Source organism: Canis aureus, chromosome 8, assembly GCF_053574225.1.
Source record: "Canis aureus isolate CA01 chromosome 8, VMU_Caureus_v.1.0, whole genome shotgun sequence".
In the NCBI taxonomy this organism is placed as follows: Eukaryota; Metazoa; Chordata; class Mammalia; order Carnivora; family Canidae; genus Canis; species Canis aureus.
The window spans coordinates 47020207-47034115 of NC_135618.1; the positions used below are offsets into that span (position 1 = coordinate 47020207).

Genomic DNA, 13909 nt, shown 5'->3' on the forward strand with positions numbered 1-13909 from the left:
AGACCACTAGGCTCTGGGTCAGCTTCCATGCGACAAGGGCAGCTGATAGCATGGGAGAGGCAACCTTGGCTTTGGAGTTGGACCATGAGATGACCCCGGGGAAATGCTGCACTGAGCCTTGGTGGTTTTTACCTGCAAGGGCCATCTTCTCATCCACTGGCAGCCAAAATGGAGAAAATGAAATCTGAAGAGGAGGGTTGGATGGAAATGAGAATCCCTGTGCTCCCTAGTCCCTGCTGGCTGCTGGCCTGGGCCCTTTCTGTAGCATGGCAGTTATTGCTAGACCCTAGAGTCAGGTGACGGGGTTGAAATCCTGGCTTTGTGGCTCGTCACACACGAACTCTTTGGGACATCCCCTCTCTGAACTTCTGTTTCCTCTTGTGTAAAATAAGGTCACTCACAGGACTGGCTTCACAGTTCTGTGGTGGGGGCTCAATGAGACAGTGCCTGCCACGCCAGGCCTCAGTGCAGAGCTGTCGGAGCTGGTGCTTGATAACATGGCCACAACTTTCCATATTTCCAAGGTGATGTGCTTATTTTTTGGATGATGCCACTGAGGCTCAAATAAGTTCAGAAGTTGTTCAAGTTCCCATAGTAGTAAACAGCAATGCTGAGGATTCCAACCCAGGGAGACTGATGTCAAATTCCTGGCTCTTCTCAGCTTCCCCCTCCTCTGGCAGTGGCTGGATGCCCATTACTGCTCCTCTGTAGACCACTCTAGCTCAATTAACTGAATTGGAAGTGACAGGAGACAATAAGTAATGGTGAATTAATCCATAAGGCTGTTGTAGTAGCTCTGTTTACAGATGGGAAACATTACCTTTTGAAGAGAGAAGAACTGAATCCAAAGTAATGACCAAACAAAATGATATTGTTGAAAATCACCATACAGTAGATAATACTGAGAGTCTGCTGCGGCAGGACGGCATTTGGTCATCTGGGGTTAGGGTACCTACAAGGCTGAGTTTGGGAACAGGTGCCCTTTATGGTGTACTTAAAAAAATGCTTTAAAAAAGTTGTCCACATTTACAGATTATGAGATTTCATGTTGAAATACAGATTTCTAGCTTTTGTTCAGCTGGAGGATCTGTGGCTCTGGGCCCACATTCTGCTCACCACCCCTGCCATCTGTAGAGGGGCCCGAGTACTCTGGTTCCCCACACTCTCCCCCTCTTCTTCTTGCCCCTGAGATGAGTGTTGTTGTTATATACTGAGATGAGTGTTGTTGTCATATACTGTCCCACTGTTGTTATTGCCAATGTCCTTATCTGAAATTTAGCAGTTTTCAAGCATAAACACCTCTCAGATGATAAGCCTTTGAAGTCAGTTTCCAGAGTGCCAATATGGTTGTCACTTTTGTCCAGTTTTGTAGTCGCTTTTTGGGGAGAGGATTTGTTAACTTCTCATTTGGCTATAGCCCGAAGTCCCTTATTTTATTTTGTTTTTTTTAGTTTTGATTTTTGAATCCATCCTTGTCTTTGTCATGTGCCTGGTAGTTTCAACTGAGTGTTGTGTATGAAGAATTGTGTGAAGCTTGGGATGTTATCTTTCTTCAGGAGGACTCATTCTTGCTGCTTAAGCAAGTAGGGTAGACGAAGATCAGTTTACTTCCGTCAGGGGTTGAGCATTTCATGCCTGGGCTTCAGCATTTGGTGAAGATATATTTCTGCTTTTGCCTATTGCTAGGACGTACTTATTTGGGGTTTCCAGCATGTATTTGTTTCCTAGACCTGCCATAACAAATGTGCACACCCCAAGTGGCTTAAAACAGCAGCAAGAAATTTATTCTCTCACATTTCTAGAGGCCCAGAGTCCAAAACCTAGGTGTTGGCAGAGCCTATTCCATCTGGATGCTCTGAGGGAGATCGCATTCCCAGCCTCTGGTGGTTGTCAGCCGTCCCTGGCGCCCGCCATCCTTGGCACCCCTTGCTTATGCCTGCTTTGCTCCAGCCTGGGCCACTCTCTTCCCATGGCCCGTTCCTTCTGGGCCTCTGTTTCCGTGTCCTCTCATTAAAGAACAGTAGCCCTATTGGATTTTGGCCCACCCTCCTCCACTATTACCTCAACTTAACTAATTACATCTGCAGAGAGCCTTTTCTCAAATAAAGTCACATTGTGTGGTTTCAGGCAGGCATGAATGTTCGAGGGATGCTCTTCTGTTACCCTGAGCTGTTTACCAGTTTCTGTCCTCCTCCACTGGTTCTGAGCTCGGATTCTTTCCCTATCAGACCTTGTGGGAATTCTGAAAGCCCCTCATAGCTTCTCATCAGAGAAACTCTGTTGCTGGCAGAAGCCTCAAGGGCCAAGTAAAGGCCTGAGTGTAGGCCTCTGGTCTGTGGACTTCCCTTCTCTGGGGGATCTGGGTTCTTTGTTCCTTGCCTTTGTAGTGCTCTGGGGTCCTCTGTTTTGTTTTAATAACTTTAAATAGCCGCCTCGCTTTCTCAGTTGTGTTTCTGGGAGAAGTGGTCTGATCTGGACTCCTCTTCCAAAGCTGGACGTGGCCCCTTGCGGCCACACTGCGAGGCCTTTTCCTCTTGCTGGCTTGCCATCTTCGTGAATGGCCATGTCAGTGGCCTGTCTAGAAGTCAGGTGCCAGGCATTCCTTCTGTGATAAACTGTAGCCTGGGAAAAGGAGTTTGCAGGTGAATTTCCTCCGGTTCTGTGAAGTTTTTAGCTAGTGCCTGCATCCATTCCCCATTCCCTAGTTTGCTTGTTTGGCGCTTTTGTTTTGTCTTTGTTTTTGGCTTAGCATTCAGGTTTTGTTTGTGTATGTGTTGTTTTTTTTTTTTTTTTGTGTATGTGTTTTTTGACTTAGAGAGTTTTACCCAAACGTTCCTGAGTTATGAAATGTTGGTAGGGTGGACATGATTACTAAGTGTTATGCCATCAACTCAGTTTTGTCTTGTCAAGCACTGTTGGCAGGTGTGGGAAGCAGTGTCCATCCCTAGCTGAGATCCCCTTGAATGGTTCTGGCAGGTGGGTTATGCAGGACCCAGAGAGGCTTGGGGGGTGGGGTTACCCAGTGTGTCTCCTTTGGGATTCAAACCCCAGAAGTGAAAGTCTGCTGTGTCCGGGGGAGCTGTTTTCTCTTGCTTTGACAAGTGGCTGGATTTATCAACACAAATCATTGATTTGGTGGTGATACAACGGGAATCTGCATTTTAGAGTCTGGTCCTGCAGTTTGTGTAACTCTCTCTTCAGTTACGCAGGTTAGTGTGAATAATTATAGCAGAAACTGCTCTCCCCCTTCTTTCTTGCTAATAGAATTCTGATTTTGTTCACATGTTGGGTTTTCAAGAGCTTCAAGCCTGAAGCTAGCTCCAGGGGGAGTGAATCTAGATCAGATCAGGCCAACCTTAATAATTATCAGCTTGCCAGTAGTTGCTTTTGGAATAGACATGGGACATAATTCTGACCAAGGGGAAGGAAGGAGTCTGCTGAGGGCCATCTGGGAAATATTTTTGCTTTTATTTTTTTATTTTTATTTATTTTTATTTATTTTTATTTATTTATTTAAAGATTTATTTAAAGATTTATTTATTTATTCATTCAGAGAGAGTGAAGAGAGAGGCAGAGACACAGGCAGAGGGAGAAGCAGGCTCCATGCAGGAAGCCCGATGTGGGACTCGATCCCAGGACTCCAGGATCACGCCCTGAGCCAAAGGCAGAGTCTTAACTGCTGAGCCATCCAGGCTTCCCTATTTTTGCTTTTTGAATGGAGGCCTAAGACTTATTTTATGGTGTTGGGTTGTTGCATGAGACTGTGACATTTGAAGCTATAGCAATGGTCTTGAGATTTTGAAGGGGGACAAATCTGAGGACAAAAGCCAGTACGGCAGCTCAGAAAGATGTACCTTGGTAGGGTCTTCTGAATTAACCACCTCTATACCTATGTCTTTAGACTTAAGTTAATCTTGGAAATGAAACCTGGGTGTTTCTCTGTTTTGATGAATTGGCTGACCATAGGCCTGGCTTTCTTGTTTGCTGAGCAGCAAACATAGACAATGTCAAGCAAACATTTCTTGACATACTGAGCAGCTCCTGTGAGCCAGGGGATTTGTTATTGTTCCATTTTATTTCTGAAATGACTATGCATAGTGAATGATAGATGAAGAAAATGAGGCTCTAAGAATTTTCTTAATACTCCAGATGTAATAAGTATGGCAGAGCCAGGGTTTGGCCTTAGGTCTTAGTGATTGTGATTCTGAAGCTCCTACTATTTTATTCATAATGGCATATTGTTTCCAGGAGGGGACTCTCTGAAAGATCATGTTCTTCCCCAGTTTGAATTCATGAGTAAATGAAGCAGCAAGTATTGTAAGTTATAATCACTTAGAGCAGAGGTGGATAAACTGTGTCCTGCCATGGATTTTTTTTTTTCTGCCATGGATTTTTATAAATAAAGTTTTATTGGAACACAGCAACACATATTCATCTACTTACTCTACATGGCAGCTTTTAGGCAGTTGTAACTGATCATCTGTCCCATAAGGTATGAAGTACCTAATATTCAGCCCTCTAGAGAAGTTTGGTAATCCCTGTCTTATGGAACAAGGACAGGGGATTCCACTTTATCACACTATATTCACTTGTCTGTTGTCTCTTTACCTAGATGACTAGATGGTAAACTTTGGGACCCCAGGGCATCATGTCTGTTTTACTTCCTCTGACTTCCTATCTCCTAGCATAGCATCTGGAAATATATCAGTATTTCAATCAAAATATATTCATATTTTATTATTTTAGTTTGCACAGTACTGTATTTCATGATTGCCAAGATACCTTATACCAGCAGAGGTCTACAAAGGAAGTGATTAAATTTGAAGGAAAAGAACAAAGATTGATTTTTAGATTTGATGAAAATGAATTAAAAGTGACTGAGACTTACATAGGCGTGACTTGGAATTGGAGGGTTTTGCAGATGTTGGATGCCTAGAGTCACCAATGCAGAATGCAGTATGGAAAAGCAAAGTATTTTTCCTTCTATTGGAGAAAGGAGAACGAAACATTGCAGTTAGTGCCTGTTGTAGTCTGTTTGGGCTGCCATAACAAAATACCACAGAGTTAGGAGCTTATCAACAACAGCAGTTTACCTCTCATATTTCTGGGGGCTGGGAAGTCTAAGATCAAGGTGTCAGCACGGTTGAGTGAGGACCCTCTTCCTGGTCCACAGCCCCTGCCTCCTCACTGTGTCCTCACATGATGGAAGGGGACAAGGGATCCCTCTGGAGCCTCTTCTATAAGAGCACTAATCCCATTCCATGAAGACCATCTTCATGATGTCAGGGTCCTCTAAAAGGCCCCACATCCTAACACCATCATCTTTAGGATTTTGACATAGGAATTTTGGAGGGACACATTCAGACCAGAGTACTGCCATTTCATGGCAAAACCTTGTAATTTGATGTTCTTGTTAATGACTGATGGATCATCATGAGGTTATGTGGTGGCAGTCCGTTACAAGGTCGTAGGCCTGGTTCAGAACATACCAGAGACACACCTGCTATCATTGAGCTAGCTGTCTGTCCTGTAAAATTTAAGTCTAATATTCCTTGCCTGTTCAGCAGCCCTTGGCACCAAGGACCCTCCGATGTTGACCCACCGATCCCCCCTCTCTTCTGCAGTGCCACGACCTCCTGGGATACTTGCTGCTTCTTTGTTCATCCTTCTTATATATCATTTCTACACCCTCAAATAGTAAATATCATTCATCTGCGGATTCTTTTGTTGCCTCTCATTTCTGTGCATACACATCCTGTCTGAATTCCTTGGTGAAAATTGCTCTCCATGTGCAGATGACTCGAAGTTCTACCTGCAGTCCACATCATTTCCTGGGGCCCTTTCTCTTCCATGTCTATTTGGATGCACCATAGGCTTATTGCAGGTTTCACAACTGAATCCTCATCTTCAGCTCCATTGGTTCCTGTGTTAACCTATGGCTTAACCTATGGCTCTACCCTTTCCTCGGCTTTCCTGGACAGCCCTTGGTTTTCCTTACAGCCTCTTTGTCCTTTCCCTCTGCCATATTTTGTCTTTCTGCCTTCCATCTCCATCCTCCCTGATCCACTCTGCACATTGTGCCAGGCTGAGGGTTGGGGATTCTTCAGTGACCAACCTGTTCCCCGCCCTCTACTTAAAGCTCTGTCATGTTTCTCTTCAGAGATGGGGCAGGGGACACACTCCTTGACCTGGCTCCCAAGATCTGTCCTCTACCAGCTTTGTCTGTTTCTGCTCTTTCTCTAAACTCTACCCCACACCCAGGACTAACATGCAGCTTGCAGGTAGGGCATTGCAACACTTCCAACCAGGTGGTAAAGAAACCGTGACCTGAGTCCTCCATGTTGCCCTACTGCCAGAGCCCTTGCCCGGGGAACCCCTGGGACCTCTTCATAATTGAGCAATTAAAGTGTTAATACTAGACAGTCTAGGGGAGAAGGTGTTCAGTACCACTGTCTCTTCATTGTCAGGGACCAGTTTAGGTGTTTAAATCCTACATTTTGAACAGCATGCTTGGTTTCTACATTTGAAGCTATCAAATCTGGACGTGTTCATTGCTTTTACTCTTCCACTCCCTCCTCCCTCCCCAATTCTTGTTCACATATTACCAACTCAAACTTCTGTTTTCTCTTTTAAATTGTGGCAAAGTGTACATGATATGAAAGTGACCATTTAAATCATTCTAAGTGTACACATTGTATGACCATCCCCACCTTCCATCTCTCAAACCGTTTCATCTTCCCATGTTGAAAGTCCATCCCCATTAAACACTGACTCCTCATTCTCTCTGCCCCAAGCCCCTGGCTTTCGTACTCTATGATTTATCTTAAGTGCTTCATGTGAGTGAGGCTCACTTATACTCCATGTACCTAAGGCTGATGTTGTTTAGCATAATGTCTTCAAGGTTCATGTAGTATGGCAGAATTTCTTTCCTTTTTTAAAAAAGTATTTATTTATTCATGAGAGATACAGAGTGAGAGAGAGAGACAGAGACACAGGCAGAGGGAGAAGCAGGCTGGGAGGGAGCCTGGCACGGGACTCGATCCTGGGGCTCTGGGACCACGCCCTGGGCCGAAGGCAGGTGCCAAACCGCTGAGCCACCCAGGGATCCCCTCCTTCCTTTTTAAGGCTGAATAATATTCTATTGTGTGTATGCACACCCACACACCACTTTATTTCCTTATCTGTGAATGGACATCCATTTATTGGCTGCTAAATAATGCTACCATGAATACAGGTTGTACAAATAACTATTCAAATCCTTGCTTTCAGTTCTTTTGAATAAGTACCCAGAAGTGGAATTGCTGGATCAGATAGTAATTCTGTGTTTCACTTTCTGAAGACCTGCTATACTGTTTTCTGTAGTGACTATGCCGTTGTACGTCCCCACCAGCAGTGTGCGAGGGTTCCAAGTTCTCCACATCCTTGCCAACATTTGTTGTTTTCATGTATTTATTTCTTGATACTAGCCATTCAAATGGAGGTGAATGTGATTTTGATCTCTTCTTTCTTGAAATCTCAGATTTCCTCCCAAGAAGTCATTCATGAGCTCCTTACCCAGTTCAGCTGGCCTGTGCCCCTCCTCTGCATGTCTCCTTTCTGCCTCCCCCCTCCCCAGCCCTCATTAGTCTTGAGTCCTCCTCTTATCAAACCTATTTATGGCACTATCTGTTTTTGTGACTGTCTCTCTTGACGGTCAAGGACCAGATCTGTTATCACTCTTCCTCATAGCTCCAATGTATTGCAAGGTCCCTGGCCACCAAAACGGATGTTCAAAATAATGACTCCAGGACCCAGACTTGAGGACTGGTCCTGCTGCTTTCTTGTCCCTGGAAGCCAGACCCCACCCTCTGCTGTGTGCACATCTTCTTTTATAATCAGCTGAAAGCAGGTGGTATTAATACATACCCAACTGTAAAATTAGAGAACTGGACTTCCTTAATCCTCAGTGGGGATTTTTGAAAATGGTTGATTGCATTTTAACTCAGAGCAGAATTTATATTTTGCTTCATTGGGTCACCTTGGGTAACAATTTCATTTCTGTAGAAAAGTATTTTTGGAGAAGCTTCATGGGCCAGGAGAAGCCTGGGCCCATCCTTTTGATTGTGAGGGGAAGTCCACTCCACCGCCCTTCCATCCCTGCACAGCTTTCAGTTCCCTCTCTTTGTCTCTCTGCTGTATTCATGAACTTGCAAATCAGCTAGCTCTGGTGCAAGAGACTTGGGAAGGATGTCAGTGGAAGGTAGAAAGAAAATACTGTGCTCTGTCCAGGGGTGCTGATGAGAATGTTTAACAGCTGGTTGGGAACCACTGGCTTAGGGAGAGAGCCATAGCCAGGGCGCTACCCGCCTCCCGGCTAGGTATTAATCAGCGAGTTCCTAGATTATGGGGTTGTCCGTAGAGTCCTGGGGAGGGTCTGTGACAGCTGGGGTGGCCGAGGGCTTGGGCTACTTACCCAGAGGCATGAAACTGTCCCAGCAGTTTAGGATCTCATATAGGCAGACTGATGCCTTTTGGCCAAGAGTGACCTCTGGCTGTTTTAAAGATGTTTGATCCTAAGGTCTAGTAAATTAAAACTCTGGTAAATTTGGCCTCAGAGTTGTCAATTTTTAGTCCATAATTATCTGGCTTGTTGGATCTGTGGATCCTTTGCTTTGTTTCTGTCGGCATGAAAATGACCTTCAGCAAAGGATGGGGAACATCCCTAAAAAGAGACAAGACACAAGCTTTAGAAGTCCTTCGTTTGGCACTAGAGAAGGTTCCCACTTTGTAATAAAGGAGGTGCTGTAGACTCTTGTATACCGTGGGTGAATGCCAGGTGTGCTCTGCTGAGTTGTTAGAGCTCAGGACTGCCAACTTCGGGGGCCAGGCAGAGGACAGGAATGAATGAGTCAAGCCTGCGAAAAGCACCTGGGTTGGTGGAGACTGTGAGTCACCTGGCCGCCACAGGCAGGCTGGGAAGTGTCTAGGGGTTCAGGAAGAGAGATTTTGATGAGCAACTAGTAGCTTGCGAGGGTGTGGGCGTTCACTCCTTTGCATGGAGTGGTCAGCAGCCTTCTTTATGGGACTTTTCAGTAGAGACATCAGGGAATAAGGGGAGTAGCTCTGCTGTTACCTGGGGAAGGAATCCTTTGCAGTTCAACAAGTTGAAAGCTTACAGTCACTTGCCTCTGCTCTCACATTTATTCTTTGCCTTTCCCTGCAGAGTCTGTTTCCCAGGCCCCCTTGCTCACTGTCTTCCTGTTCGGCCAGAGGGAGATGGTGATGGGTTTAGAAGGTGAGAGGAAGAGGGAGGCTAGAGCATTTCTTCCCAGCTTCAGGAGGCATGTCTAGCAGTGCTGTGCTTCCTCTGTGGTCCATGGATGTCCCATGTGGCCCCCTGGGTCAGGCCATGGTGTTCTTGTTTCCCTGCCCTCCTGGTGCCTCTGCCACAGTCCAGCTGTTGCCTGATGGGTCTGTATGTATGCCTGGAATTGCTGGATTGTACAGTAACTCTGTGTTGACCTTTTTGAGGAACCACCAAACTGTTGTCAACAGTGACTGTACCATTTTACATTGGTAATTTTTTTTTTTTTTGAGTAGAGATGGAATTGCCTTTATTTCTCTGCAACTGAAATTAACTCTGCTATTAAATCCCCTTTCATGTAGTTCTTATACTCTTTATACTACCTCTTCCTTCTGTTCCTCTGGCTTCAGGGATGGATTGGCTTTCTGGCATCAGTAGTCTTTAGGTGGCCTCATTATCTCCTATTTGGCTTTGTAGCCCTGCCAGAGTCTTTGTAACAGATGCCCTGTGTTAAATTCCTTCAGTGGACTACCTGGTGTGGTTTCTGTTCATGACTGAGCAGGTGTCAGATGGAGCATGCTTGGCGTGTCAGAGGAGCATCAAGGGGATGGGTGAGGCTGTAGCAGGGTGAGTAAGGTGGAGAGTGGAACAGGATGGAAGCCCAGAGGCGGGAGAGGAGCCAAGCCATGGATGGGCAGTGAGTGGCAGTTCATCATCCTCCTTGTCTTGTCTGTTCTTCTGATCTCCACCTACCTCCACCAAGCTAATTGGCCCTTGTTCTGTGGAGTCAGTAGGGATGTTTAGTTTTTATTTTTAAAAAGATTTTATTTATTCATGAGAGACAGAGAAACAGAGAGAGAGAGAGAAAAGAAGGGAAGGAGGGAACATAGGCAGAGGGAGAAACAGGCTCCATGCAGGGAGCCCGATGTGGGATTCGATCCCGGACTCCAGGATCACACCCTGGACTGAAGGCGGTGCTAAACCACTGAGCCACCTGGGCTGCCCGATGTTTAGTTTTTAGATTTAAATAGACTGGAGTCTTCAAAATTAATTCAATATCTCAGATTATTGTGCATTTATTTGTTCTTTAAAAAATGTATCAAGTTCTGAATTATAAACTTTAAAAATGGTAAATTTTATATTCAGTGAATTTTACCACAATTAAAAAATAAACCTGGAAGTGGCTATGTTAACCTTTAATTGGGAAGTTTAGTTTTTTTTAAATTTTTTTTTTAATTTTTATTTATTTATGATAGTCACAGAGAGAGAGAGAGGCAGAGGGAGAAGCAGGCTCCATGCGCCGGGAGCCTGATGTGGGATTCGATCCTGGGTCTCCGGGATCGCGCCCTGGGCCAAAGGCAGACGCCAAACCGCTGTGCCACCCAGGGATCCCAGTTTTTTTCTAACTGAAAGGGAATTAATAGTGGACTTAATTTCAGTGGCAGAGAAATAAAGACAATCTCATCTCAAAAACAAACAAAAGATACATCAATGTAAAATGGTGTAACCACCATTGACAATAGTTTGGTGGTTCCTCAAAAAGGTAAACCTAGAATTACTGTATGATCCAGCAATTCTACTCCTAAATACAGACTTAAAAGAATTGAAAGCAAGGACTCAAACATACTTATACATGAATGTACCTAGAAGCATTATTCTAAGAACCAAATGATAGAAAAACCCAAATGTCTTTTGGCAGATGAATGGATGAATAAAAAGGTGGTATATATGCATAGTAGGGTATTATTCAGTCATAGAAAGAAATTAAATACTGAGAAATACTAGAACGTGGATGTGCCTTGAAAACATTCTGATAGGTGAAAGTAGCCAGACGTGAAAGGTCCCATAGTGTATGATTCTACTGATACAAACTATCTAGAATTGTCAGAATCATAGAGACAGAAAGGAGAATAGAGAGCCTTAGGGGCTGGGAGGAGGGGAGAATGAGGGAGTTATCATTTCCTGGGTATGGAGTTTCTGTTTGGGATGATGGAAGAGTTCTGGAAATGGATAGTGTGATGGTCGCACAACACCACGAATGTACTTAATTCCCCTGGATTATGCACTTAAAAATGGTTAAAGTGCTAAATTTTATTATGTATATTTTACCACAATTTTTAGAAAGCAAAAAAAAAAAAAAAAAAGTATCACGTTTACAGACTTTTAAGAAGTCTTTACTATGTGATGTTTAAACCACACTTCCTGAGTTCTAGTTTCAGAAGGCAGTCCTGTGGCTGGTTAGGAGATGGCTGAGTGACAAAGCTGCGGCCTCTAGTCAGGAACTCTGCTTTGCTGATCTTTTTGTGTCTTGTAGTCAGGCTCCTCCAGATTTGGATGTGACTGGGGTTTGAGGGGCCCTTGGGGTTACCTAAGCCTGAGGCTGGTTTAGAAGGGAGCACTTGGTTGCCTTATGTTCCTGGAATCCTTGATGGCACATATGGGTGATTCTGTTAGTTTTCCCCATTTCTTCTTTGGCTTAACAGAACCTTGATTTTGCTCGGGGCCATGGGATATCCCCTGGGTGATGGATCATGAGTGATTCAGCCAGTCTTGACATTCTAGATCTCTGTTCCTTTTGGTTTTCTCAGATTACTTATCCTTTTCATAAAAAAGGGGTGATAGAGCTGGCTTTATCTTGTCCTCTTTCTTTCTGCTCCGATTGTCGATGGGATACCCAGGGTGGTGGCAGTTCTCTGTGACAGTGAGGTGAAGGTCAAGAGGTCGGAAATTCTGCCCATGACAGAGCCTTTGAATCAGCTGTCTACCTCCAGACTAAATCTGTGAGAAAATTAAGCCTTTGTTTATTAAGAGCCTAGTTCCTTGTAGTTGGTTTTCTGTTTCTCATTGAGCCATGGTATTTTTTAAAATTTTTTATTTTTTATTTTTGAGGGATGCATTTGTCACTTGTATGCACGTAGGCCCTGCTTAGTGCCTGGAGGGTTGCCCCTCCTCTGTAAATGATTATCAGATGACTGAAGAATACCCTCTCTCATTGCATCAGGCTTTTGGTTGTAGGTGACAGCAAGCCACTTAGACAACTTCAGCAAAAAAGGGCATTACTACCTCAAGGAACTAAGAAGACTGGAGGGAGAACTGGGTTTAGGGGCTCAGCATCCCCCACATCTGGTCTCTGCCTCTCAGCCCTGCTTCTGTCTGGGTAGGTGTCTTTCCCAGGTGGGCATACTCTACATGAAAGGGAGGGAAGGTGGTTCCAGGTTTACATGATTATTAGAGCACCTACTTCTAAAATAGTGGATGGCAAACTTCTTCCTTAAGGGATGAGATAGTAGGTATTTTGGACTCTGTGGGCCTTAGGTGTCTGTAGCAACTTCCCAGCTATGACTGTGTAGCTGGAAAGCAGCCACAGACACTATGTCTACAAATGGGCATGACTGTTCCAATAAAACTTCACTTACAAAGACAAGTAGTAGGCCAGGTTTGGCCGTTAGACCATTGTTTCCTGTCTTCAGTTCTCTAAGGAGACAAGGTCTCTCCTCTGGTGGTTCAGGTAGAAGTTGTGAGGAGAACACTGTGGTCCAGGTCCCAGCACCAAAAAACTCAGCAATTGAGAGGCATAACATTTTCATGCAATATTTTTAAAAAGTCAAAATTAATACAAAAAAAAAATCACGGTGCTCAAAATAACAAACCAGGGCAGGAGAAGGGTGGGTTGAATGAGGCCAGTTGCAGCACACATTCTGCTTGGCCGAGTGATTGTCCAGTCTGGGTTATTTGTCCAGCACTGTGGGAGGAGAGGTGCATAGTGCTGAAGGCAACTTCACAGGGAACCAGGTGGGGTGCTGTTCTCCTAGGAAAGGGGGATGCAACTACTGGGGGTAAAGGGAAGGGGTGCTTTTTGCTTTCTGTGCTGCCTTGGCATGAAGCACTTTACACATATGCTTTATTTTCTCATTTTTCCCCCCTCATCATAAATTAAAGGTAGGTACTGCGATCCCCATTTTACAGATGAAGGACAAAAAAAGTTGCCCAAGGTCATACAGTGCCTGAATTAGAATTTGTGTCCGGGTTTTTGTCCTCCAGAATATCTCAGCATCTCTTACAGTCTAGGCCTGCAAGAAAATTTACCAGCAGACCTGTAATGTTAGAGTCCCCCTCTGTTGACAAGTGTCCCTGGAGGTGGCTTGCCTCAACTGCCTCTCCGAGGCTCTTGTTCTTGTGGGCAAATGGTGTTCAGGTGTTCGGAGAACCAGAAACCCTCACCCACTTCTGGAGTTACCCCCTGGTTTCAGAGCAATAAGAGATCAGTATATAGCCCCAAATTAAATTACGGACACTGCAAGCGTTAAGTGGCAGGTGAGCTGCACTTGAAATAGACCGTATTAATGCTGGCAGTGGAAGTGGAGCCCTGCTGGGATAATTCTTATCATCGTTGGCATCGCTTTGGCAGGCTTTAGACGGATTCTGTAGCACTAAGCAATTTGCAAAATTGAAAGGTGAAAACACACGTTAAGTGTCTCGTGTGCATTCAAGGTCAGAGGGAGGTCACGGCAGTTCTCCAGAAAGACCAGATGCAGGTGAGAGTCACCTGATTTGAATCATGATAGAGATCCAGATGGTTGTTTGGCATGTTTCAAAACAAGTTCTTGGCCTGCTGGCCCACGGTAT

General features: G+C 44.6%; 1 protein-coding gene across 7 annotated transcripts in view; it reads left to right on the plus strand.

The window, feature by feature from the left end:
* The window catches only part of SNX29 (sorting nexin 29), a 531581-nt gene that overhangs the window by 50516 nt on the left and 467156 nt on the right, over window positions 1–13909 (plus strand). The window lies entirely within an intron of this gene.